The 27,372-nt window shown below is 41.5% G+C and overlaps 1 protein-coding gene across 6 annotated transcripts in view; it reads right to left on the bottom strand.

The window, feature by feature from the left end:
• dlgap4b (discs, large homolog-associated protein 4b) overlaps positions 1-27,372 on the bottom strand; it is a 108,626-nt gene that overhangs the window by 73,994 nt on the left and 7,260 nt on the right. For all 6 annotated transcript variants that reach the window (XM_084348149.1, XM_084348153.1, XM_084348152.1 and 3 more), the window contains exon 2: positions 1,421-1,487. The gene's annotated coding sequence lies outside the window, so the exon portion shown is untranslated. The remainder of the gene's footprint in view (positions 1-1,420; positions 1,488-27,372) is intronic.

The following is a 27,372-nucleotide window of genomic DNA, read 5'->3' as shown; positions in this document are numbered from 1 at the left end:
TTATTTTAGGTGATATTGATCCAGTCAATATTTTCAGAGGTCAGCCTTTGTTCAAAAAATCTATTAAAGGCAAAAGATGTAAAAAAAAAGTTTGGCTTTTAAACTTTTCACCCTTTGATGTTTTCAGTGCGCCCTGTTGAATGATACACTGTGTTTTTATGTACGTCAAGCAGCTCAGTGGAGCGAATAATCACAAACAGCTGCAGAAAAGGATATTGATTTCCTTCTTTGAGTAGAAAAATCAAGGAAGGACCATCAGTGTGGCAAATTTAACAACAAGGCACACAATCATAGCTACTCCCAACAAGAAAAAGACTTGTTCACTTTATCCAAAAAACATTTGCATAATTCATGCCTAGCAACTAGCTTGGCACCTGAGAATTGATTTAGCACAGCTGCTCTGTTGTTGTAAGCGGTGCTGACTCAGGCGTGTGTGAGCTGACCAATCAGAGCAGACTGTTTGGGAGGGGGGCCTTAAAGAGACAGGAGCTAAAACAGAGTGTTTCAGTCAGAGGGGGAATTAGAAAATCGATGCATTTTTTGAGCATTAACCTATTCTAGTAGTAACCCAAAATGAAATTATGAACCTTAAAAAAGAGAATAATAGGTATCCTTTATATACAAAGTACCTAAATCAGCGTAACTTCCCCAGCCATCGTACTCTCTGTAAAAAGAAAGACGCTGAAGCGTTCTTTGCCTGCAGATCTAAAGCACAAGTGGCTGTACTGTATCTAAAGAAGCCCTTTGCTCTGCTTCTCTGCCTCAGTTTGCTCCCATGGATAGCATTGCAGAAGAGGTTTGTGCTCAGAGTGAAAGTAATCCAGTGTGAAATCAAGAGTCCACTGTTGTACCACAGGGAAGCCCACAGAGGACACTCATGATGCAGAGCATCGCGGCTATGTTCCATCAGCTCTCACTGCTCCGCAGGCAACGTTGTGCATGCGACTGCATGACAAAACATGCCCTTCCATCCATGCTGCAACCCAACACTGGTACACTTACTGTACTCATGTTACATTCAAACTATTTCACATCACACAAAATGACATTTCTGTTCAGATTCAGCTTTTGGCCTGGGCAAAAAGAAGCCCTCAGAGATTTATTAGTCTGCACAAAGGACAAGTCCTGCCTCCCACAGTTTCATACTTTTCTCTGTTTGACAGCCATGCTCAGTTTAAACGCCTCGCGGATCCATCGTAGTTCAATCTAGACAAGGTCAAGGCGTGCTGTCTTTCTGTAGCCTATTAGCTAATTCTCCTGGCGGTTTCAATATATCCAGCAACAACATCAAGCAGGCCACTGTCTCATTAGCACTGGCTCTCCAGTCCGGTTCACAACAGGGTATAAGATGCTCATGCAGGCATTAAATAGAGACAGAATATCACAGTCCTGAGGGCCGGAGAAAAAAACTGTAATGTACCTTATTGGAGGGGCTGGAGAGTTTCTTGATGAGGTCAGGGAAGAACAGGCTCAGAGAGGAAGAAATCCTGCAACACAAAGATGACGCATCAATAAGTATAACAAACTGAAAATGTTCATGCTAAATTGTTTTAAAGGTTAATGCCTGCAAAAGCTGCGTCGGTGGATTTCTTTCACTGTCCAGCAAAGTTTTGATTTGAACATTTTTACAGCGCTTTGTTGGCAAATGTTTCACTGTCTTCAAAACTGCTTATTGTCTTGACAAGTTTTTCATATATTTGAAAAAATCAATTAGCTTTTGGAGATTGGCAAACTGGTACATCTTGAGAGATAAAGCATTTCAATTAAAAACCATAGATTAGATTAGGAAAATGCTTCCTACGGCAGTCAAACTCCAGGAAGCCATGTCATGAATCAGCAGGAAGTCTTTTCCACTTACATAATATGACTTTTCGGATACTGTTCACTGACAGTATGAAGGCAAAGCTTTTCTGTTGTCTTTCTATACGTGTCACAGGTGATATTAAGAGATCAGAGCCGAACAGACTTCCAATGAGAGAAGCTAGTGTAAAGTACTTGTAATAATACAGTGATTTATAAGAGCGTTTTAGGGGCAAACATCCCACAGACAGCACATGACAGAGCCTAATTTTAGGATGTCGTCGCAGTCTGTCATTAAATATTATAGGCTACATCCACTGCAGCCTGGTGTGACGCAAAGCAGCAGACTATTTCTAGTGACAAATGTGTGTGCGACACAAGCAGAAATATCAAACTGATTATTTCCCCAGGAGGACTGCTGTGGTTCAGTTGGACCTACCACATTATGAAGGGCACCCTCTCTTTTATAAGAGCTATTTTCTAGTCTGTTTCTGATGTGATCACACCAGGATTAGTTATCAGTCTCATTCAGAGTAGCTGATAACAGCTGGGATCTTCAATATCAGATACTGAAATGGACTGGCTATGCAGTCACGACTGTGTGTTAGTGCAGTTTGACACGATCTAGCCAAAATACAAGCCAGAATAAAAAAGAGAAAGACTGAAAGAACCGAGGAGAGACTGAGAGATGATAATATCTCTAAATAATATTTCAAAAGTAAAATACAAGGCCACCATCGCGATGTTCGGTTTTCTTACACTTTAAGGAAAATGGTTTTCTTGTTTTACAACATTGGATCAGATTGGATGTTGCTCTTTGGTCACAGAAAAAGACTTTAAAGTAAAAGCAGATCTCTACAGAGCGATCTAAAGGAATTACAAATATACAGGAGTATCATGTCGACATCAGACTACATCCAAGAGACATTAAACTTAAAAGTCTTAATCAGTAACCACTGACAATGTTATGGTGGTTACTGTTTAATACTACTTACATCAGTCTCTCTTTCAAACTCAGCACAGCCTGAATGGTGTTTGAACAGAGCAGGACGTATTCACAAGCCAGCATCCTTAACGTAAAGGCACGCCATAGCATCTAGCGTGTCCACCTGGGTCTTGTGTTTCCATCACAGCTGGTGACTACCCATTTGACGTGGGAGTAAATGCAGATCGCACCCATTCCCATTAAGAGCAAAAGCCAGATGTTAGAGGGTGTAAGTGGGGTTTTTGCCCAGTGTGAAAGAAGTTTAGGTTATTTTTTCTTGCAGTGTGTTTTCTCTGATATCTAAATAAGAAATTAATGAACTAGAAGAGTGCACTCAGAGCTGATCTCCTCCACTCTTACAGTCAAGATGGCAGCGAAGATAACAAAAATGGGGATTTATTTATCTCGTATCATGCTTAACTTTTGTGTGTCATAACATATCAGATGCTCCAGCTCAAGATGGAGCATCTGTAGAGAAGAACAAGGACAAATTTATATACAGATGTCAGTTTTTGAGCCACGATGAAGGCCAAAATATGGCCTCAAAGGCTGCGTAGTCCCTAGCGGAAACAAGATTTCAACCCTGAAGCAGTTGTTGATCAGTTTAAAGGAGTGAGGAGTCAGCAGTCAAACAGAGAGGTTAATAAAATACGTTTTTCAAAGATTGTGACTCACAGCAACTGCGAGAGCTTCTTGAACATACTGTGATTAATGTGCACAAGAAATATTAGTCTGATGGGTCCAGTAGACTGCGGGATTCACTGCAGATACTAAGACGGACACAGAGAAAACACCTATCTGAGATATTTAATATATTTTTCCAGCAATGTGAAGGCGTTTTCATTTGAGTAGAGGACAGGTATTAATAAGAGGTTTTGGCCCAGTCGCCTGTTGTTTTTCTTATCTTCCTCCGCACGGTGAGCATCAGTGATGATATTTGGATGGTTATTGGATGTGTGCCGCTGAGCCGGGACTGATCAGTGACCTGAGCTGACCTCCACCTGACCTCTGCTTGATGAGAGAAGCTGTGGCTCCCCCGGGTTTTTTTCAAGGCTCTGATGCAGGCTAAATGTGTGACCTCCTCTAAATGTCTGAGCATCATTTTGGGATTTGCCGCTGAGTTCATCTTTCATTAGCTAAAGGTCGGCCGGGTGGTCCATGTGTGTAGGTGTGTGCATCCAGTATACTGCTCTTTGTTTACTGGCAATATTTGAATAAGATGGTTAAGTTCATGTACCCATTTCTACCTGTATGTTTCTGTGAGGATCTGTGTGTGTGTGTGTGTGTGTGTGTGTGTGATTGAATCAATACTGTTAAAACCCCCTCTTTTTTAAGAGGAGGACTCCTAGAAATCAAATTAAACAACCTATCTGCTGGGACACAAAGTGACGCCTGAAGCATAATTGGCAGCCTGCAGCCACAATCGAACGTGCCTGCGCTATTAGAGGCTGGAGCAGTAATGAGGTCTATTTTCCCAGAGTGATATTACAGACAGCATAAACAAGACCGAGATGAAGATCCTGAAGACCAAAAGAACAGAGTGAAGATTTTCTCAGCACCAGTTCCAACACACCCCACAGCACAGACGTACATCCCTTCCCTGAACTTAGTTAGTGAGTGAGTAACACACCGTTTTGTAATTTTGAGGTGGAATTTGTTTTATTATTTGTGAAGTGTAATTTCAAAACTTCCCAATTACGTCAACATTAAACATTATTCAATCAAGTGTTATGCCACATATCCAATTATCTCCTTTACTCTTCCTTCTGAAAAGTGAGGTAATATAATTACAAGCTAACGTTAGCATTGTGAGTGAGTTCAGTTTGCTACTCCGACAGCTCATTTCTATGTAAGAGCTAGTTTCAGTGGTACAATCTGTTTTAATTTAGTGATACATAAATCTTTACTTTGTGAATACAATTAAACAAAACCGTGTGTTTACTCCGCATGGCGCCTTTAATTCTACAGCACTATGTTGCAATATGAATTTCTGCATACTGAGATCAATAATTCTGCCAATACTGTATTGATCCATGAAAGTGCACATAGCTTTGGTGTTTGGTTTACAAATTTTGCTTCTTGGTGACTCTCTGGTGGGTTTAAGGTCATCTGAGGAGAAAAAAGTCATTTCTACTGACTGAGCAGCGATAAGTGACAAGCGAGGCTCCTCACAGCAGAGTTGGACCGCAGGCTGGTTTTGCCCACGTGCGAGCTAAACCCTCCATTGTGGCTCATGCTGTTATGGCTTCTCGGGGCATTACGTGCACAAACAGTAACAGTAAGTGCTAACCGGGAGGCCTGAATGCAGCAGGGGCTCATTGAGGCAACATTAGCCTGGTGCATTAGCCTAGCTCTCCTGTGACACACTTTCTGCTGTCTGAGCCACATCTAACTGTTTCACTACAGGCCACGCAGCCTCGTCAGCCGCTCGTCTCTGTCATCTCCCATTCATCTCTCCTTTCCCTTTCTGTTAACCTGCCGACATCTTTGTTTTGCCACTCTGTCTAATTGCTTTCACATAAACCCAGTGCAACCATCTCTTTTTATCCGTCCGATTTTCTCACTGCTTCCATCTTTTCGCCAACACTCACGGTTGATGGCTCGCAATCCTGCTTCGATCTGACATAACAGGCTGCTCTGAAACTGAACAAAGAAAGCCCCCCTCCCCTCTTTAGTCCTGCTCTTTTCTTCTTCACGCTCGCATTACAAAAGGCATAAAGCAAACAGCGACTACTCCACTGAGATCGATGCGAAGAAGTTATTTTCAGAAAAACAAACATGACATCATGTTCCTTCTATTCTCTCTTTCCTGCTCTTATACAGTATGCGCTCTCATACAAATGTGCAGGCTCTTGTATCAAATATATGCAAGTTGTCATCCCTTTCTATTTCCCAACTGGGCCCTTTATAAACAGACTGAGGCAGCGCACCAAGGGAGCAGTACCCCCATAATCCACTTTGGAAATGGAGGATTTACCCACTTCTTACCCTCAGCAAGGGTGCTCAAAGGTAACCAATTGCCAGGATGGTGGGTCACGGCTAGGTGAAGCCGCCGATAAAACTGCGCAGGCATCAGATGTGATACGTAGGGACAGTCACCTTCCAAAGTGTTTTGGAAAGCGCTGTGGGAGAAGCTCGAGGGTGATCGCTTTGTGTCAGAGTGTGATTAAATTAGAGGATGGTTGAGAGGGCAGTGCCAAGGACTTGGTCGATATTTCATATCACCCCGTGGATATTTTATCAGCTTCTGTATTTACAGAAGAAGTGACAGCCGCTCAACAACCTCACATTATTTTCACACACAGACACGGCACTTTAAATCATCGGGATGCAGTTACACAGGATCTTCTTCTTCCTTGTAATTACTTGACGTCAGCAAAACATAATTCCTCAAAACGGTCATTTTGCTGGATGTACAGGTCTGAGGGCACTTTGTGTTTCCTCATCCTAGAATCGTCCCTACTGGGATCAAATATCTAACTGGTCATTGTTACAGTGTGACTGCAGCTGACGCCAGGGGGAATACTGCAAGAGGCTCACTTTAGGTTAGCCTCGCTCTGTGAGTGCTACTTTCCTGCTCTACTTCATGCTCCACTTCTTGTCCCCTATAAGTTATCTCTGGCATACTTAACTTCTTTAACTAGTCCATGGTTGCTGACAAATGTTGCTGACATATAACTCTCTTTACAGCATGTAAAAGAATTATATGCAAACATTGATGTTTAATCGTTAGTTGTTAAATATGTAATGTATCTGAGATGGATACAGTAGAAAATACAACATCTTACTTTGTTTTTGTATTTTTAGCCTCTCTGGTGCGGGGGCTCTAGGGATAGCAACGTCAGTGGGTCGATCTGTCGGTCCACCACTTTGGCCTAGATTGAAATATCACAACGCTGGATGGATACGATGGATTGTCATACAGACATTTGTGGTTCTCAGATAATGAGCCATAATAACTTTTGTGACCCTGACTTTCTTCTCTGGGGTCAGTTCTGGTTCTGAGTGAAATGTCTCATCTATGGATTGCCAAAGAATGTTGTACTCATTCATGCCCCCCTCAGGATGAATTAATCAATTTGACCACATAGAGTGCTGCTGAGATGATGTATTTTTGTAAGCTACTGTAACCGGGAAGTTAGCATCGCCTTGGTTCCCTTGGCAAAAAGAACATTTTTGAAGCGTAAATGAAATAACCAAAAGTAAAAAGCTAACATAACTATTTAACTGAAAACCCATTCAAAGGACTCACTTACTTTGAGACGAGGGAACTGGAAGTGCGAAAATGCCAACTTATTTCCGTGATTTAGGAAAAACTAGCAAAACTCACGACAAACTCATCATCCATGCTAATTAGAAACTATTAGCATGATGACAAAAACTAAACTGAACTAAAATTATGAACACGGTCAATGTTATACCTGCTAAACAAGTGCATGTTAGCATGCAGATGTTAGCATTCATCTCAATGCACATCTGTGCCTGTAAGTATAGCCTCAACAAGCTGCGAGCATGCCGGTAGACTTGTGAAAACAGACTTTAATGGCATCACAAATTTTGACTTACTGTAGCTGTGCAGTTGAACAACAGACTATTGGAAACATTAAACTCTATATGATTCTGCAGCTGCAGACTTTAGCTATGGGTCAACTACCTACGATGCAGTATATTACATTAAGACCCCAATCTGGGAAATTACAATCGTTGTCATAACAACCACTTGTTTCATTGGCTCCCAGGTCAGAAGATCAAGTTTAATTTCTGATCCATACAAACCTCTGATTGGCTGATGAACTATGACTCACTGCAGTGATTGCTTTGACATTACACCCATAAACAACCTCGAGGTATCGACCAACACTTCGGGTGCAGCATGTCTCCTCTGATTGCCCCCGGGAACCTCCTTGCTATGGTAACGACCCTAATGATCACCATTGTGGCAACAGCTGTAGTCGTAGCAACAGTTGGCTAGTGCAGCCCTTTCACGCTGAGACAAAAGGACGAGAGGGCGAGGAGGAAGGGAGAGCAGGACGCTCTCCGTCATCAGCAGTCAGACAGGATATGCATCTGTGTCTGGTGAAGCTCCTCTCGAGCCATTCATCCATCTCTCCATCTATCCACTCATCTATCTATCCATCACTTCTTTTTTTGTCCATGTGTAGGTCCATCTGTCTCTTGCCCACTTTCCCCTCTGTATTCTCATCTGTCCCTCTTTGTTATTGCCTCATTTTCAATACATAATTAACTGCTTAATGTTCTCCTCAAGCAAATGGATTTTCAGAGTCATAAATATACAGATCGTTACCATCATCACAATTATTCCCCTCTTTCTCTTGCTCTGTCTCTTCCGAGATTTACTCTCAGTTCATCATGAAACACTGATATGCCTGCATTAACAATCCTGATAAATCCAGCAGTCATCCATCCAAAAGCAAAGCAGAAAGAATTTGGTTTTCATCAACTCCTGCCTTCCATCATCATATTTTTCACTCACCAGCCTTTGCTTCTTCCATTCTCTACATTTCTCTGCATTATCCACATCTCCACATCTATTTTCCCCTCCCTGTATCCTTATACAGTGCACACTCTCATTTTCTCCTCATAGCCATTCACCCCTCTCAATGTTTCTACCTCTCCGTCCCTCACACTCATCATTTACTCTCCAATATCATACCCGCTCCGTCTCACCTATCAGTCTCCGCTCTAACCTTTTTCCCTCCGGCTCTGCCTCTCTGTCAGCACCTCCCCCCTGGGCCCCGAGCGGCCCATGTACCCCCATGAGCGAGAGCGCTGAGAGAGCCTGAAATATTGATGGCCACAGGCGAGGGCCACCTCCAGCACACTCTGCGGGGGGTACAGGCCAGGAGCGCAGTCACATTGAGTCAGAGTGGCTGAACTTCAGTGAAGAGGACAGGGCTGCCACAGCAGATGGAGGCGAGGTGGAGTGAAGCAAATGAGGAGAAATGATGGAGTATGTATGTGTGTATGTGTGTGTGTGTAAAGACCATGTTATCCAGGCTGCCAGCTGGCTTCGTCACATGCTTCCGGTGGTTCGCTTCCAGGTGATCTGGAGCTCCGTTCCAAGGCAGAGCGTGCATGGAGCGGGTGGACACTCCTGAGCTTGACTTTGTCCATACAGTGTCCACTAAACATGTGTCTCCAAGACCAGCCTGAACACATGAGGTTGGCTTTGAGCTGTTTGCTTGTTTATGCACCCCTCCCCCTCCCCTGCTCTTCTCTTCTGTTGCTTTTCTTCCATCTCTCTTGACACCTCCTCCCCCCCCCCGCAACCAAACCCTTCATTTTCTCCCCCTTCTCATTTTCTGCTTGTTAGTCACACTCCTTATCTTTGTCTTCAAATTGTCTCTGTTACTTGTGTTCCTTCCCTGTTCTTCTCCGGGTGACTTCACCTCTCTGGTGAAGGTGACCTTGTCAAAGAGACCCATAAGAATCGCCATGGAGACAGCATCCGGCAAGGTGATGCTTACAGCGAGAAAGAGGGGGAAAGGGGGGGAGGGGGTCCAAAGAAAGAGAGTAGGAATGAGAAAGCAGTGGTGTGAAGGCAGCTTCACCACCGAGCTTATTTTCTGCTGCTCCTGATTCATGGTCCCATCACTCTGGTTTAGATTACTGTAATATTGCCTCCCTCGATATTTCTCTCTCCCCCTCTCTCTTTGTCTGTTTCTCCCTTGAATCTCAGGCAAACATGAGAAGCTGCCCTGTTAAAAAGGGAATTAAATTCAATCAGATGTGGAGCAAATCTTTACTTTTCTAAACCCCTTTTTTGTTTCAGAGTCTAAATTCCAGGGTGAAATGGGGCCCTTCTTAATGAATGACAAGCGCGGACAAATTGGTTCTTTCCACAAAATAAATCCAGCTTTCATGAATATCCACAGCATTAAGCCATATATGTCCAAACAACCCAACAGTGTCATAGAGTGCGTCCAGCAGGAGTCCATTTCACTGAGTATGCTAAAAACACAATCACAGGGTAAACTGTGTCCACTCATATTGTCATCAAAGTTAAACTGGCAACAAGTTAATGGATTCATTTGGTTAAGGCAGTTAAGTTTGTGTCCTTTTAAGCGTGGTTTAAAGTGAAGAAAAGGTGGATTTCAACCTTAAGCACAGAGGCACTATTGCAGAGGTAATCAAAAATTGATGAAGTGAGAAAAGCTAAAAGTGCAGATGCTGCCACAGCTTAGATATTTCCCTGCACATTACACCAACAATCACAAAGTTTAAAGAAAACACAAAAGTCACAAACGTTTCTTTCTTTTGATGGAATTTGTTGTCATTTTGAAACAATTATTGGTTTCCCATATGTGTAATACTCCTAATGGTAGGATGGAAAATGAAGTTTGAAAGTTACGTCGCAACATCGCTCTATTGTAGTGAATTGTGGGTGAACTTTAGGCTAACGTTGCTTATGTTAGTAGATATCACAGAGGGAGGCAGATATCAGCAGTATTTTGAAACTGGACCTCTGGGTACATTTCTGACTTTATGAACTTGCTGGGAAGCCTGACCTGGACTGGCTCACAACAATTACTAACCACCATCACCGTTTTCAACTGAAAGCTTTAGTCTACAGCCATAAAGAATAAAAGTGGTTCTTCAATAAAATGAATTGAAAAAGCAGTGTCAACTTTGCCGTCCAACTCTGAGAGAGGTGTGTGCAGCCGCGCTTGTGACGTTTCCCACATTCAGTAATCTGCCATTTGAAAACGATATATTTGTAGATCACAGCACATGTGCAGCAGACAGATTTGTGTTTTGTTTTTTTCACTCAGATTTTCTAAATAAACAGGGAATTTAATTTCATCTTACTGCTTGTATTAAACGATGTTTAGAAAAGAAGTTTGTAATAGAAATCTGATGATGCCATACACTGAGATACATCAAGATGCATCAAGAACAGTTAAAAAGTGAGTCGTCGACAGGTGAATCGCAATAAAATCAAAATTTGGCGCCAGTGAAAATTCACGACTCAGACACCTAGACAGCCAAACACTGTGATTAAAGTTAGAGATGGTTGAACTTTAAAAAAGGTCATTGCTAACCTCTGATATAATATAAGATGCATTAGCCGTCCTCCAGGGTTGAAGACTGGCTCCTTAAACGCCCACTTACCTGTCTATCTACATTAATATCAACCTTACTTCCTGCACTGGTACTGACTGTTGGCAGCGGATGTAAATTATGTAATTCACAATTGTCACACCGACGTTATACAATTGGGCCGGTGATTCACTGCCCTTTTTGTTTTTGTCAGCATAGATTTTTCAAAGCAAAATAGCAGGTTGAGCTAATTTGATCAGGGACTGGATTTGTTTTTATAATATCAGCCCTGTGAAGTGTCGGAGAACCGTAAGGAAATAGAAGTCAAGACATAAAAGGGAGAGATGAGGGCCTGAAACATTCAGGATTTGGATTACCAGACATGGTTTCTTCACTCCCAAATTCTCTTGCCCTCAGTTGTTGTGTAGGGGAGATGCAATCAGGCCTGCAATGCGTCACTCTCACAGCCAAAGGCATAGACATTCACAGCTGCCTGTCAAAATTAGGGCAATGACTCTAAATGTAAATGTAGATGTGTAACGCTGCAGCATAAAATTGTTATTTATAACATTTTTGTACTGAATTCAAGAGAAAAAACAGGCAGTTTCGAGGCTTCCAGCACAGCAAACCTCAGAGTTTGTGTCGGCTTTACCACACGCCCAACTGCATACATCGGGATTTTACGCGAACCGCTGCAGTGTATAATTTACAATAGAAGGGATCAGACTAGCTGTCCAACACAACCTCAGAACAAACTTTATATATTTTATTCATAGTAGTGGTTGGTAAGTTTAGCTCTGTGGGGACACTAGACTGCACACATGTCAAAATAAATGACTACTGGCAGGTGATAGTAAATAGATAATCACAGGAAAAAAAATGAGGACAGACGTAAAAGAGAAAAAATCGATCAGCTTTTCATCAACTATTTAAGTAAAGACCTTCAGTTGTTGCTTCTCTTCTCGACTCCCTCAGCTGCTGAAAAACTGTGTATGCATTACAATCATAGTTCTATTTGTTTGATACCAAAATTACACGACATCATCATCATTTCTATCATTATTTTTGTTTTATGTCATATAATTGATTTATTTGACAACTTGAGGGCAGCAACAAGCTGCAAACACAACAATAACAAATCATCACCTTTTAAAGCTGATGTGGCAAATGTGTTAACACACAGCCATTTACACATGCGGCAGAAACTAAGCAACATTAGCATTCACTGAGAATCGTATTTGTGTCCGCGTGACGAACATACGTCTGATATTCGGTCTCTTTTAGCTCTGTTGGTTTCTGTTTGGTCCTCAGGATGTAGCGTACAGTGAGTTTATTGAAAACAGTTGCCTGCTGCGAGTGGAAACCATGCAGATGGGAGCAGTAAGGCGATGAACAGTGCAGTTGTGAGGTGCTAAAGCGCTCCATAGAGTTTAGGGCTGGTCGTCTGCGTGTTTGTCATTTGAGGTGACCCCTTTCACATGACACTGTAATCAGATCCAAAGTTAATATAAAAATATTCATTAGTGCGGGTTTAAATAATAAAATTATAGTTGAGCATATCATCGTCTGCATAGTTAATTACTGGGTTCATAGTTTAACAATATGAATCTGGAGTGCAAAACAAAATGGTAATCTAATCTTCTGCAGCTTGGCAGACAGCGGCTGGATTTTCATGCCAGGATTCACTTATCTTTTTAATTTTCTGCACGCATGTGTGTGCACAGCGAAAGTGTATGAAGGCTTACTTGTGTCAGTGTGAGCAGATTCTCAAACATGTTCCAACTCTGAATGAGAGCAGTGTGTTCGAAACAAATTGTGTTTTCTAACAGCTAACGACTGTGGAGGAGTAGATGGATGGGTACAACTCCGCATCTGTGCCCCGTCGTTGATAAAGAGCATTAGAGGGCACTCGACAGACAGGGAGTCAGTAAGAGGGACGCAGAGAGTGGAAAAGAGGTAAGAGGGGAGAGAGGACATTATAATATGAGATAGGTAGAGAGGTAAAGGGAGAGGGAGAGTGGGAAAGTTTGGAGATGACAGTTTGCAGCAGTTGTTGCCTCTTGGCCAGAAGAAAGTGGTCTTGGAACAACGACACCACATGAGCAGGATGAGCTTTGTATCCTAACACAGATCGTCGATATCGACTCCCACAGAGACACATCATCAGGCCCTTCAGAGCACCATTAGCAATGAAATCTCCTCACAATCCAGTTATTAGAGTAAAATCCTTGCAACGTGCGATTCCATTTGGAATGAGTCTAATTAAAATTCAAAACAGCAAAGTGAGATTAGTGCGACTGTGCTTGGTTGTTGACCCCCTGAACACCTTGTGGATTTGTTTACCACGAAGGTCCCTTGAACTGCGCAAAACAAAACCAGAACAAATAGTTGTAACTCTAAATCAATTATCAGCAGAGATAAGTAAAGAATTTAATTAGAGGCACAATAAATGGCATATAAATGCAATCATTTACCAATTATAATGTAGCCAGAAACCAACTGTGTCTTTGACTGTGTGTGACTGCGGTTTTTTTTTAAGAATATATAATTCTCGATGCCAAGGCCTGGCAGTCAGCCGGTCTTGCAATGCACTGGTGGAAACCCTGTTTATTGTTGGATATACGTAATATACAGAATATTCATCATAAAGGCGTGAAAGTGTGAAACTAACAAAAAAAACAACATATATTTGTATTGTACGGACAAATTCATGCACGCCAAACCTTGTTTTGAGTTGTTTTGACTTAAGGGACATGAATATTTTGCCAGGTTTGTTGTGGAGGTGTAAACTATGCAAACAAAGAGCAAACTCAATTAGCATGAAAAGCACAAAACTGAGCCTGAGGCGCACAAAATTATAATTACATGGACTTAGCTCCACACACTCCTACTGTTAGAAACAGTTAACCTCGGGATACTGAGAAGTCTGTGTGCACCTGCAAATGCTTCGGCATGCAAAGTCTCATCTCAGCAATCCACCTCAGCCTGCTGTCACTTTACATTCATGCTGTGTACACTCGTGTGGTGTGATCACAACTGACAGGGAAGTAATACTTCACTAACTTCACTGTGCTACAGAGTTCCTGTTGAAATGGACGAAACAGTTCAGAGGATTGTGTAAAACTGTAGCACATTAAATAAATATATGCACAAACTAATTTAATTTAATGTGAAATATGCAAAACCTCAAACACAACATGGGTCAGTTAAGGTGATTAGAACGGCAGAGGGAAATCATCTTACTGTGACCCTCGTCTCACATCCTCATTATTCACACGTAGCATTATTCAGGGTGAAAGGCTGCTGATGCCACTGCCTTGTTGCCACAAGCAAAAATTCCTCAGCCAAATTTCAGCCTCAACAATTTTCCATAAATACACATCATAAGTCACCACATGAGATCAGTGCTTGATGAACTAAACAAAGTTGACTCACATGCTCACAGCGCAGCCCTGCCACAGCCGTAACAGGGTTTTCTAATGAGACTCCGTGCGACCTCTCCCCGACCTCTGTGCTCAGATAAGGTTCTGGTCAGCTTCAATAACGTGTCGGCTGTCGAGGGCTACAGCTGGTACGCTCCATTAGCACACTTATGAGTCGACAAAGGAGGCTGAGTGAGGTCAGGCTTATCAGACAAATGGATTTTGGGAATTTGTGAAGTACACTAAAAGCATCCGCATAAAACTACCTTTGCTATTTTTAGCAACTTGGAAGATTTGATATGCTTGACATTTTCCAGGAAAGAGATCATAGAAACAGCTGCAAAATAAGCTGATACTTTTTCAGCAAAGGATAAAATCCCTCAGAATATGATAACAGGACAACTATATCACACTTGTTTATCTGCCGTACTCAGACCGGCAGCAAAGCACTTTGCACATTCATGGCTGCTGAGGCTGAGAGGCTTTTGTCACTGAGACAAACAGTCAACACTCAAGTCTCTAGGCATTTTCTAAAGGCCAGTCGATTTACAGATCTGATATTCTGGGTCTGCAGCACATAGATTGGATTAAACCTTGAGAATGACACAGCCACTTTCTTCTGACATATGACTTGAATATATGAAATATGAAAATACAGAGAGAGACAAATACTTTTTGATCCAGGTAGAACTGTGCCCTGAATTACACACATGATGTTTGTCAATTTAAAAGGTCATTTTTCAGTTAGAGAAAGTCGCAGTTTCACATAAAACTGCTGAAGTAAAAGAAAAAATATGAACACAAACTTAACGTAAGTCCTTTTGTATAACTGCAGCTGCCAATACAGCCACACTTGTTGTGATAGTCCTAATTTTTAATACTATTTCTGTGCCAAGGTGACGGCCATGTTGTAGCCGGTGACGAATATTGTCAAGGCAATATAGTTCACCGAACGCAGCTTTCTTGACTTGCAAAATAATCTTTTAAAATGACAAACATCATATGAGTGATTCCTGGCACAACTCAACTGGGATCAAAAACGTATTTGTCTCTTGTCATTGAGCACTGAACTAAGTTTTTTGGGGCACACCTGAAGCTTGCAACCGTATCTAGGACCAGGCTATTTCTGGGGTCAAAAGCGATTGTTCTGAAAGTTGCATTGCTAATGTTTGAAATTATTGAATGTAGTAAAATAAAATGGCACACTTACAAGACTTTGCTACAATGCACCACCTCAGGTCTCTCCATCTGTTCTTAAATATACTGTAGTAAGTGAAGAGCTTAGGCTGTACCCAGCATAATATACACAATACACTTTGTCCTTCTAGCTGAAGCAATGCACTACTAATAAATACATGTCACATAGATCTCAAGTGCTTGAACTCATCATTGCACTTCTTTGGGTCCTCAGCGATACCCAACTAGTGTGAAGTTGATCGGATGAACAGTTATCAAGGAAACTGAACGATGCAGACAGACAGAGGCTCCTTCCATTTTGGTTAGATGTTTATTATTCAACAGAAAGTGTGCGTCTTTACCCAACCTTTACCTGATCATTAATACTCCCATCACACATCTCCAGTCCAGGTTTCTACCTCAAAGTCTGCAGTGTCAGAACTGCAACCAAAGTGAGCTATTATCTCGCAGCATGGGCAACCCCTGAAGGATTAACCGCCAATCCTTCTTAAATCTGCCCTCATCGTAAAAAACCATGACACAAGCTCTTGCAGGGATACTGTTGGTGCAGCACAAACATTTATAATAATACCAACAGGCACTGTCAGGACCCGATCACGACCAACTATCAGCGGCCTGACTTCACCAGCCAGCTCCACCCTAGGGTTCAAATGTCAGACTGTCACAGCAATTTGCTAATCCTGTTGCAGATGTCACGCTGGGAAGTTGAGTGCTTCCTCCTCTGCTGTGAGGTGGAGTTTGCTTTGAGTGTGTCACTTTTCTCCAGGAGAAATTACTCCGTCCTTTAATCATTTTTTAAATGAGAACAAACTGATCCGCTGTAATAGATCAACAAGACAAGATAAAGGGACTAAAATGTTGCAGTGCTTTTCTGTTTTTGCATATTTAACATGCCTGTCCCGAGGTACGTCAGTGTATGCCAGATTGGAGACTCATGCATCTTATCCTACAGAAGAAAAACATTTTTTTGGTGGCATGAGTCACATCAGTGTTAACAGTTTATGTATTCTCTTAAGCAACTGTCACTGCCAGGATAATCTTTCCATTGCCATTTTCAAATGCTAAAGCAATGGAGCCGAAATAACTCGAGGATGACAGGTGAATCATTTCCAAACTCTCATTTTGAGGACATGTTTTTGGAATTGACACGAATTAAGCCCATGAAAGAAACAGCAGTTTGTTCAATGTTTGGTCTCGCTGTGAGTCAAGAATGACGAAATGCAGTCTTGTTAAACCGTACAACTCCCACGTGTTCAACGCATCGCCAATGGCTAAAAGGAGCTCGAGCTTGTGTAGAGACGAAATCTGATGGTTCCTTGTGTTGTCAGGACATGGTCCAGGTCATTATATAGGTCAAAAACAAGGACAGTGGCAGCTGCAGGAGGGGAGGAGATGGTAGGGGAGGAAGAGGGGTGATGGGGCAGAGGAAGAGGGAGGAGAGGGAGAGGAGCAGAGAGAGTACAGAGGGAACAAAGGAGGAATAAAGGAATAGCATTAAAAGAGACAGAGGCTGACCTCGGCGCACCCTGGCATTAGCATGCTCAGAACAGAGCATGGGCCTCACTTCACTTCATAATCCACATTTGATAGCTTCTTATTAGACAAATTGGTAGAGACAGGTTAAAAGCTCAACAGACACATATGTAGATACCGCGTGCATCAGGACGTGAACATGAAAAATCATGCAAGAGTACATCTCCTCCTCTGTCCTCTCTTTCCCTCTCTCTCTGCCATCCGTCACCAGGAGAGTACCGGTTTACCATCGTGCTCCCACATCTCTTTCCATTTTCTCTGCCTAACAAAACCTGTCGTCCTGTCAGGGCTGCAAGATTAGCTGAAGAGCAGTTTCCTCCTCAAGTCAATTTTACTGAGGTAGCGTCGAAATAGCCTGGCTATTTTTGCTCTCTGAGTGTGTGTGTGCCCACATCCGTACGTGCGAATGCAGTGACCATATGTGGCAATTTCCACAGGCGAGACGACCGAGACAGCCATCCACCGCGTACCACACCTCCGTCTCTATTTCCCCTCCTCTTCTGTGGAGGACTTCATTACTTCTCTTCATCCATTACTTGTCTTCTTCATCTTCAAGCACTTATATTTCCTGCTCCGCTCTCCTCCTCATCGGAGAACCAGTCCCAATTCCAGTGACAGCAGCACTAGCAATTAGGTCAGCAGTTGGCCTATTTAAAGCATGAGGAACTCGGGGCCTAGATTTGCTCTGTCACTTAAGAACGTCAAATGCTGCAATAAAATCACGCAAAAGCGACATGTACGAAAAGCTTTAGACAAGAAAGCATCAAAATATTCTTAACCGGAGGAGGCGTGCCACAAGACGTACCTTCTGTTGTACTTTCGAAGAGGTCGAGTGAGGTTTGTGCATCAAATATGCATGGGGCTCATGTGGCCGGCTAACAGTGAGTGCAGAGTGTACTGCCATTGTGAAGGTCAGCCTTCTCTTACAGCATCTTTCACACACACAGTGGGTGTCCAGATGGCTCGTCGGACTAAGTCCCACGTATTTACTCACAATGTCACGGAGTGTGAATTCTGCGCATGACCTTGGTCACACAGCCTGACCTGTGAGACGTTAAATAAGTCAGCGGATTGCAGAAACACTGAGCCCAGAAGTCTAGGAGGGCTGCGTGACCTAATGTGTCAAGATTGTCCTAAACACTACCACTTCAAGCCCCTTAGTGTACTTTGAATCTGCAAACAGCTTCTGCGTGTTAATAGTGTCAGTGTAAATAAGACTTTACTGATGAGAGAGGACGCACTGATCTACTTAAACCATCTAAACAAACGGCAACAGTATTCACTGAGTTACTAATTAAAAACAACCTCCAGTATACTTTATTGTAGTGTAATACTGACCATCCATCAAGCTAATGACATCATTAAAATTAGCTTAAAATTCCACTGCGCCACATTGTAGCTGCATGGCTCGGTAATTGAAACACTCACTTTGGGGACTCAATGTGATCAACTTTTTGGTCATTACCCTGCTGTTGGGCACTTAACAGTATAATAATGCTCCACTTGTGGCAGTTAGGCAGTTATATTTTATTCCTTATACAATTAAATTCTTTACAGTATAACAAACGTAACGCTGCAATCAGTAACTTAAGGCAGAGCAGCTTCTGGAGGTCGGGAATACATGAGAATCACTGCAGGGAAATTCACTGCAGGATAAGTACTAGTCACTGCAAGAGGAGGAGGAAGCATGTCTGTCAGTATCAAACAGCCTAAAGGCAACAATGACCATCCTGTTACTGGCAGTGCTCTCTTGTAATAGAAACACAGGTGCTTCCAGTGCTCTGCAGGGAAAAACGTTTTCTCTTTGCCACTTTATTCTGCAACAAAATATTTGATATTTCATTTTCTTATTCATTCAATTCTATTCCATCAAGATTATAATCATTTCTATTTGCTTTTCTTTGACGTATAGCTTTGAACCCAATGACATTCCTGGATGGACCCTAATATTCCACTAGTAATCTAAATAAACGCCCAATCAGAATAAAAATGCCTCATGTAAACACCTCAATCGCAAGAGACTGATCCGATCTGGCATGATCTCGATGAATTTTCAATCGGGGTGGTGTAATCCTTTGGTAGTCTGCTGAATAGGAAAATATTTACCATGTAAATAGTTGGTCCAATCGTTTCTCTCTGGTTGGAAAAAATATATTCTTTCTGCGCATGTTCTCCCCACGTGGAGGTACCATCAAAACAAAACTGTCTGTGGCCGATACACCTTAATTGTTGTGGTTGGAGGCTTTAAAGGAGTTAAAGATTATTGAACGCCTTGATGCTTGAAACGATGAACAAAGTTGAATCCACCGAACCACTGACCAAATCAAAAACTGCTGGAGACGTTTGAAGGCAGCCTACTAACGTTACAAGGTTAAAAGTCAAAATGGCAAAAGTCGCTCAGACCCAGACAAACGTATAGATTATCTAACAGGAGAGCGACGATTGCCGAACATGATTTGCTACGGTGTGGATATGAAGTTTGAGGATAACTCGTCTGAGGCTCCTGATCCTACTCAAGAGGACAGCAGCATTACTGGTTAGTTCAATCGTGACAGCTAACACTCACATCACAACATTAGCTACCATTAGCTCTATAAACACGAACGCTAAAAGCATGAATAAACTGAATATTCTCAACACAGCTGGAAAAAAAAAACGTTTTCTGTTATATTTCTGCCAGATTAGACGCTTCACAGTGAGCAGAACCAGTTTACGCATGTCAAATAAGTTATATTCTGATGCTAGGGGCATGTAAAGATACATCTTTATCAGATTAGTTTATTTCAATCAGATTGAAGAAGTATTGTGCTGCTAGTACAGAGCTGCTAGCGGGAGACTCCTAGCCTTGTTGAGAAGAAAGAGATACAAAACACACACCAGTGAAACATAAAACCGACACAAGAACACAAATCAATGTACACACACACACACACACATGCACACAAGACCCCCTCAAGGCAAGGGGCTCAGTCAATTCAAGCTGTTATTCACACTAAGTGCTGTAGTGGATTCAGTGTTGCTCCTCTTCTGAAATCAATTGATTCACCACGCTTGTGATTTAGCAGCAATCCCCCCGAACAACCTCTCACTCTTTTATTGTTAGCCTGTCACAGTCAGCGAACAATGTTAGGCGCCAATGATGAGACGCGAGGCATGACTGGTGGCTAGACAGACGGAGACCACCAGTCATGCAGTGATACGTTAAAGTCCTACATTTTACATCGCATTATTCCTGCCCCACTTTAAATGTATGGCGTGACTTATATTCAGCAGGGTGGTGATGATGGGTGAAATGCAGAATGATTCAGCGTAAGCACATGACCATTTAGAAAGATTACAATGTCCCGAAAGCCATTTGTCTGTTTTTATTTCACTCTATAAACAAATGCTCATGTTCAAACATGATTTCATTATAATCTGCCCTGTTATGGCATTAACTTACATGGGCCACATTGAAGCAGCTGGTACGCCTGTAAAGCCTGCACATACACTGAGCGCAGAATAAAATCAGGTCATGGGCACTTAATATGGATGCTCACTTGTATTATATGAGATAGCAACAAAGAATACCCCGGCGTGACATTAATGATAGAGGAAATGTCTCTCAGTCATATGCAGAGAGAATGAATACATTTCTATTAGAGCGATCCCTTAACTGTAAATGGGGCCTCTTTATCAGAGTGATCAATGGAGCCCGTTGAAAATTACAGCTGCCGGTGTTCATTGTTATTGTCAACACAAAACATTAAACTTGGATCAGGCAGCATTAAAAAGGTTAATGATATGCTCGGTATCCAGCACATACAGATAAGTAGTGTGCAGGGGACTGCTTGACGGCACATTTAATGGCACCTGTTACTCAAAAGCAAAGGCAAAAATCAGTGTTGATCGAGTAGAGACATGTACACTCAGTTGCTAGTTTATTAGGCAGAGCTAAAACTGATGCCGTCTAATGAAATTAGTAGAATTTATTAAGTAAATAAATGTATTAAGATACAAAATAACATTTGGAGGGCTAAGGTATGGCAATATTCACCTGAAATGTAGATTATACATCCAGGACCATCATTGCAGCTGATCAATCACGTTTCTGTAATGTCATGAAGACCAGAAAAACAAGCAGAAGTTATGCTATGAAACATATTTTCCAAAACCAAGCAATTATTTTTGTGTTCTGCAGCTTTTTCTCCAGTTGCAATGATGGAACTGGAGCAACATTACAAGTATTTATGATTCTCCAGAAACAACACTAAAATGTGTTGCACAACTACGACAGCACAACAACATGATTGGTCAGCTGCAATGATGGTCATGGAACAACATTTATTCTGATGTTGCAGGAACAACACCAACAAAGGGACGTCAGATACACCTGTCTCGACTGTCGGTCAGTCTGATCTTTACAATTGACTATCATGAAAATGATGGGATGCCTCATTTTATTAAATCAACGTCCCTTCGTGAAGAGATCAAACCGTTACAAAGACAGATTGAAACAGAATATTTTGTCAGCTAAAACATGTGAATTTTGGAATTGACTGCATCTAGCTTTTATCAATTAATTTTGAGTTTTGGGCTTTACAGCGTCAACAGGGAACTGAAAATAAAGTAAAATAAAAAGTTTGCGGATGCAGTTGCTAAATCTGTCCATGCAAAAAAAATAAAAATTTTCAGCAGATATCGTATTTCATTACAAATAGGAATCTACTGACAGATTGCTTTTCAAGTATTAGTCAGAACCAACGTATTTTCGGGGAAACGGAGATATGCTAACACATTGTTTTTCACTCCTGGTCCTGTGGGCCCTCTGCCCTGCTCCTACACACCTGATTCAAATGAATGTGTTGTTATTTGTTAGTAACAGTTGTATTATAACAATATTACATAATTCTGCTTAATTGACTCACTCTTTGTAGAGGTAATTTAGTAGGTAATGCATTTCGGGTCATCATCAGTTGTCAATATGAACTCTAATAGAGCCGTCCTGGAAGCAAATGCCACAGAGAAAATGAGAGGAGACTACCTGGGAAAGGGCACGACTTTCTAAATCTTTGTGGTCAAGTGCTCATTATTGTGGAGAAAGCTGTTACATGAATCACTTCCTCTCCTGCCACAGTGCAGGGTGCAGCAGGCCAGACTTTAACCAGCACATGCTGCAGCTCTAACTCTGGCTTCAGTTCACCAGTTAGCCATTTATTAGAATTCACTGGAAGGTCTCAGTGACAACATTTATCCTCCAGTTGTATGCCTGGCCTCTTACACTGTCACTGTTAAGAGCCTTAACCCGACTTTGGTCAAGGTCCACCTACTGATTCCAGATTCATAAAATAGCATTGTCTTATTCACATCACTTTCTGCAATTTATGTTTTTTATGCAGTGTATTCATGAGTATGTGATCTTTCCCACTCTGCTTAAGGCTTTGTTTTCACAGTGTTTAATACGTTGTTAAATTAAAACTCCAATTACAGTACGCGTACTTTACTTCTGCAGTCCCCACAGAAGAGCTGGTACATTTATCCAATAACAATCTTTATATTACATGCTATAATCCCAACAAAAAAGGAAAGTAATACATAAAGACTAAAACAGTTCATATTAAATAAATGGTTTACTGAAGTCCAACAACACTGTATTGACATATTTTATCCTTGTTGCTAACATCTGTCACTGGTGCTGTAGAGAGCTGGTGTAATATGATAAGTGCTCTCGCGCCGAGAGGGCTTATTCCTCCCTTCACAACTTCTCAAATGCACTGACAAGTTGTCGATGACTCAGCTTGACGAGAGCGACTGAGGAAGGTTAGCATGAATTAGCTCCGCAGTGCTAAGCTACCGTGACGCTGGGAAAAAAAAAAAACAGAGGATGATATAATTAGCTGCACTCTCCTCAGATAAGCCAAGGTCGCTTCAGGCCATTCAATCAAGACCTGCTTATGATTTGACTGGCATAGATAACCTTGTTAATCGTCTGTGACTGGATAAATACTTGATGATGCAAGGCTACGGTTACAAACTAAGAGTTGAGCTTTTAATGGGTGGTTGGATAGCTGTCGAGTGTTACTGAGAAGGTGCTATAAAAAGAAGTGCGACATCTTATAAAGGAAGTGATGTATATTCTCACACAATGTCATTTGATGTATGAGGAGCGTATTCAAAGCCACTCCACAACACTTAATCAGGAAGTCTTATTGTGTCACTTAAAACTGACTATGGATGGCATGTTGAAGGCTGGTTAGAGATAAGCAAATGATTTCCTCTTTTACAAGAGTGCATTTCATTTCCATGTAAAAAATGCAAAAATTTGAATGAATTTTAAGAAAATCTGCAAATTAAAATGTAAATAAATTCTTGTTTCCTTCCACCACCATTATGCGATTATTAGGAGTCGGTTCCTCGAGACAAGCAATAGGAGGCGCCCATTCTCCCACTGGAAAACCAATTTGCCATTGCATTGCATATCTGTCTGTTTCATGTATTAATGTGAGGAAGGTCATCAGATCTATGTTGGGCAGTGAGGAGACTGTTGTCTTCAGCGAAGCAGAAGCTTCAGTCGGACTGGAAACAGCCGATCTCGAGTCATGTGAGTTAAATGTTTGCTACAGCTTATTCGGAAAAGGTGTTTCTATCTCCCATTAAGTGTGTTACATCTTAATCGAAAAAGACAAAACCACCTCAAGCAAGCATGAAGCTGAGTACGCCTTTTCTTATTTTGGCATTTCCATTAACCTTTTTAATGCGATACTTCAAAATGCACATAAAATGGTTGATGGAAACACGGCTTATGAGTCTACAGCAACAAAAGCAGCTCTGTGAGACTGTTCTTAAGGGCTTCACCCTCTCAAAAATTTGTGCCAGTCCATCTCATGGATGGTAGGATGTTTCATTTATAAATGAAAACAGCTACTGGTTGAGTGAGATGATAACCCAGGGGATCATTATGTCATTGGGTTTCATCTTCTGAGACCATGAATATCTGTATTTTATGGCAACCCTAGATGTTGAGATATTTCAGTCTAGACCATCGGCAGACTAACTTTGCCAGTCGACTATACGGCGAAAAAGACACATTATCGCGAAAATTGACGGCGTAATTTGTTTATTGCAAAAATGGTTAAGACAACACACTGACTACTCGACTGGTATCTTGGTTAAAAATGGTTAAAGGTGGTTATTTGCTGTTAAATCCTGCACCTTTACACCTTACAAACTGAGCTGTAGACCGTAAGTACACAGGAATCAAATGTTACTGCTACACATTTGGGGTTTACGATGAACCTTGTTTTACGAACTGTCAGGCAGATGCAACAGTTGAACACAAAAGGGGGCATCATCTTTTAATCTCATGGGAACGGTACTTCTGTGGGTGAGTGCAGAGAAGTTATTATAAAGAGAGGAAAACCAAACAAAGACTTGATTGACACCGACAGAGAACAATACGGGAGAGGCTGACATCCTGACATCAGTTGCTCGGGGAAACAATCTCCCTTTGTAGTGACAGATCAAAAGCATGGCCCTAATATATAGATTTATTAATACAGCACATTAGGTATATGTTTTTGTCTCCTGAGCATTACCACTCATCATTGCTCATTTGTTTGTCTGGAGGTGGCATCTGAACCTGGCAGTCTCACTGTCTGTCTATTCATCTCCACCGACTTCACCTTCCTCCTTCCCTGTTCTTCCTCTCACTCGGTGATATCCTTTATGAGTCACCTACAGGTCTGTGCTGCAGAGGACTCCAGCAATTACTCCAAAACAGTTCCTATCCACAGCCATGGCAGGTTTATTTATATTTCAAACACAGGGCGTATCAAAGTGCTTCGCTAACGCAGGGATGGATTCAAAAGTCAAAATAGACTAAAGAAAAGCAAAATTAGCATTGAAATAATAAAAGAATAGCACAACATAACAGCTGTAAGACTTCAGATTTGAGCTATCGTCCCTTTCGGTCCAAATATAAAGCTTAGACTGCGCAGCAATCCTAGAAATCACCAACATATGGCGTAGAGACGTGCATGCAGCTCAACATACTGTATGTCCAGTGTGCATTCTGCATCATATCAGGCAATTAGAGAGGAAAACAAACTCTTTGTGTATTATTGTACAGCTTGGTTCAGTCATTCTAGTGCCATTAATTTGTGCCACACTGTGTTATTTCTGGTGAATGTACTGTATTAGCTAATATACAATTAGTGACAGAGAATCAGCCTGCTGTAACAATGCAATTATGCATCATGGCTCACCCCAGCACGCACTTTATTTTGCTGTAAAGCAATAATGCCTGACATTTTAATATAAATACAGTCCTGTTTTTCTACTTGCTGAAGCTGACAGTTGTACACAGTGTTAGTGCTGCACTATATGGTCAAAAGTGACATTGCGATTATTCTGACAGATATTGCGATTGCAATATAATTTGTGGTTATTATGGATGATTAAATTTTACATCACAATTTTCATTGTCATTTATAAAAATAGTTATTACATCTAGAGAATAAGCTCTGTAGGCCAGTGAATCTTTGCAGCGCTGCCAAATGTCATGAAAACACTATTAATTAGTTGTGCAGCCCTACACAGCAAGTCTTCAGCTGTTTCGCACTCGACGCACAGGTGCGTCTTCCTCTGGTAGTCAGAAAGTGAGGAAATCTCTTCATTTTTAGAGCACTTGGATGACTAGAAACTGTATTACAGGAAATGTAAAAATAAAAAGGTCTCATCTATTTCCTTGTACAAATCAAAGCACTTAGACATGATAAAGCAGCTGGCAAAGTTCTGCTATTGCTTAAGAGCCTTATATTGGACCAGTATTTAATTAAGTTTCAGCTTCTTAGATCTCCTCTGAGTGCTAACATTTGTTCTGCTTCTTAGCGATTCAGTCTAATTTTAGCTGAATATGCTTGTAGCTGCAACAGATACGCAGTTACTACACAGTTATTGCATTATATGTTTTAATGTGTATCAGTATTTCTGGTGATACACACACACACACTCACACACACAGATACATCACATACCCGCACAGTGTGACAGAGAGAGATGAACAGAGGGAGAGTGGTTATTTCTGCGGGCAACTGAGGGCAATAAGAGAGCCATAAAAGTGTTTAAAAGCATTTTACTGATCACTGGGGGATGTTGAGGTCAAGCCTCGATTAATTTGAGCAGAATTTGTTTTCCTAGTGTTTGTGAAGGCCAGGGCCTGTGTGTGTGTAATGTCTCATCTCCATGGCGTGGTACTGCTCGTCTCAACTTGGAACCATGCTTTTTTTTTTGGTACTCCCATTACCTAAACAACCATTTTTTTGGTATCACCTCAGTCGAGGTTCCAAGTGAGCTGAGCCAATACTTAAAAGGTAAAGTAAAAACAGTGTAGACCACTGACTGGCCGGACAGAATTGTCACTTACGCAACACGAGCAACCAAAGTCGTTCTCTTGTCTGCGCCCTGAAGTAGGCGTTTCCATACTGTCTCTCTCTTTATTTAAGCGATCTCTGTGTCATGTCTTGCTGTGTTCAGATTTTTCTGAAATCTTCGACAGCCACATACCGAGAGTCAAGAACATCATCCTTTCCATATCCTCCATTGTACCTGTGTGTGTTTGTGGCGAGTTGAAGATTATGTCATGGTTGTTTCACAAGGCATCGCTATGAAGATCCTCAAAGAATCACGCCTACGTCGAGGAGCTGCTGTCTGCAGAGGAAAACGAAATCGAGAAAAGCACCTGGTACCAAAAGTAAGCCGTTCCATGCAGTGGAAACAAGGCTTATGTGTGTTTCAAAGTTTGACTGACACATTATCAGAATGTTTAAAATAGGGGATTCAATTGTTAATGTGCTTGAGTGAAATTATACTCATACAGGTGAACTGTGGTGGATTTTGCTAATTGTATAAACAACACAGATCAAAATTTTCTAATTACGAGAAAAGATTTAGTTCATTTTGACCAAACATTTCTGAGCACTTGTGAAACACTTTTTACATTATTAATTTTGAGCCAACTACTGTAATATACTGTAAAGAAAAGTGAAACACGATGTGTTATTTATCAGCGAGACAAGTTCTCCTCCTGAACTGCACAGATGACATTATTATGCGGTATTCACAAACTGTATCTGAGTGAATCTATTCATCTCAGCACAACGTGTGCATGTGTGTGAAAGAGAGAGGGAGAGATGATTACCGAGGCATTGTGAGTAGATTTAACAAGAAAATTGAACACAGAGGTGGGTCTCATCTCCGCGTTTTCTTGTGTCCTTTAATTTCATTTTTCACTCTAGTGGGGGGCCACGCATCTCAATGAGGCTCCGTCCAGCTGAGAAGTGGCCTCACTACTAATAAAGAGCAATTCTCTCACACTATTAAGAAACTGGCGGGAGA

The sequence above is a fragment of the Pagrus pagrus genome (assembly GCF_965226575.1).
Source record: "Pagrus pagrus genome assembly, chromosome: 3".
NCBI classification, from domain to species: Eukaryota; Metazoa; Chordata; class Actinopteri; order Spariformes; family Sparidae; genus Pagrus; species Pagrus pagrus.
Note: the sequence above shows the minus strand (reverse complement) of the source record. Positions and strands in the feature narration are given on the sequence as shown.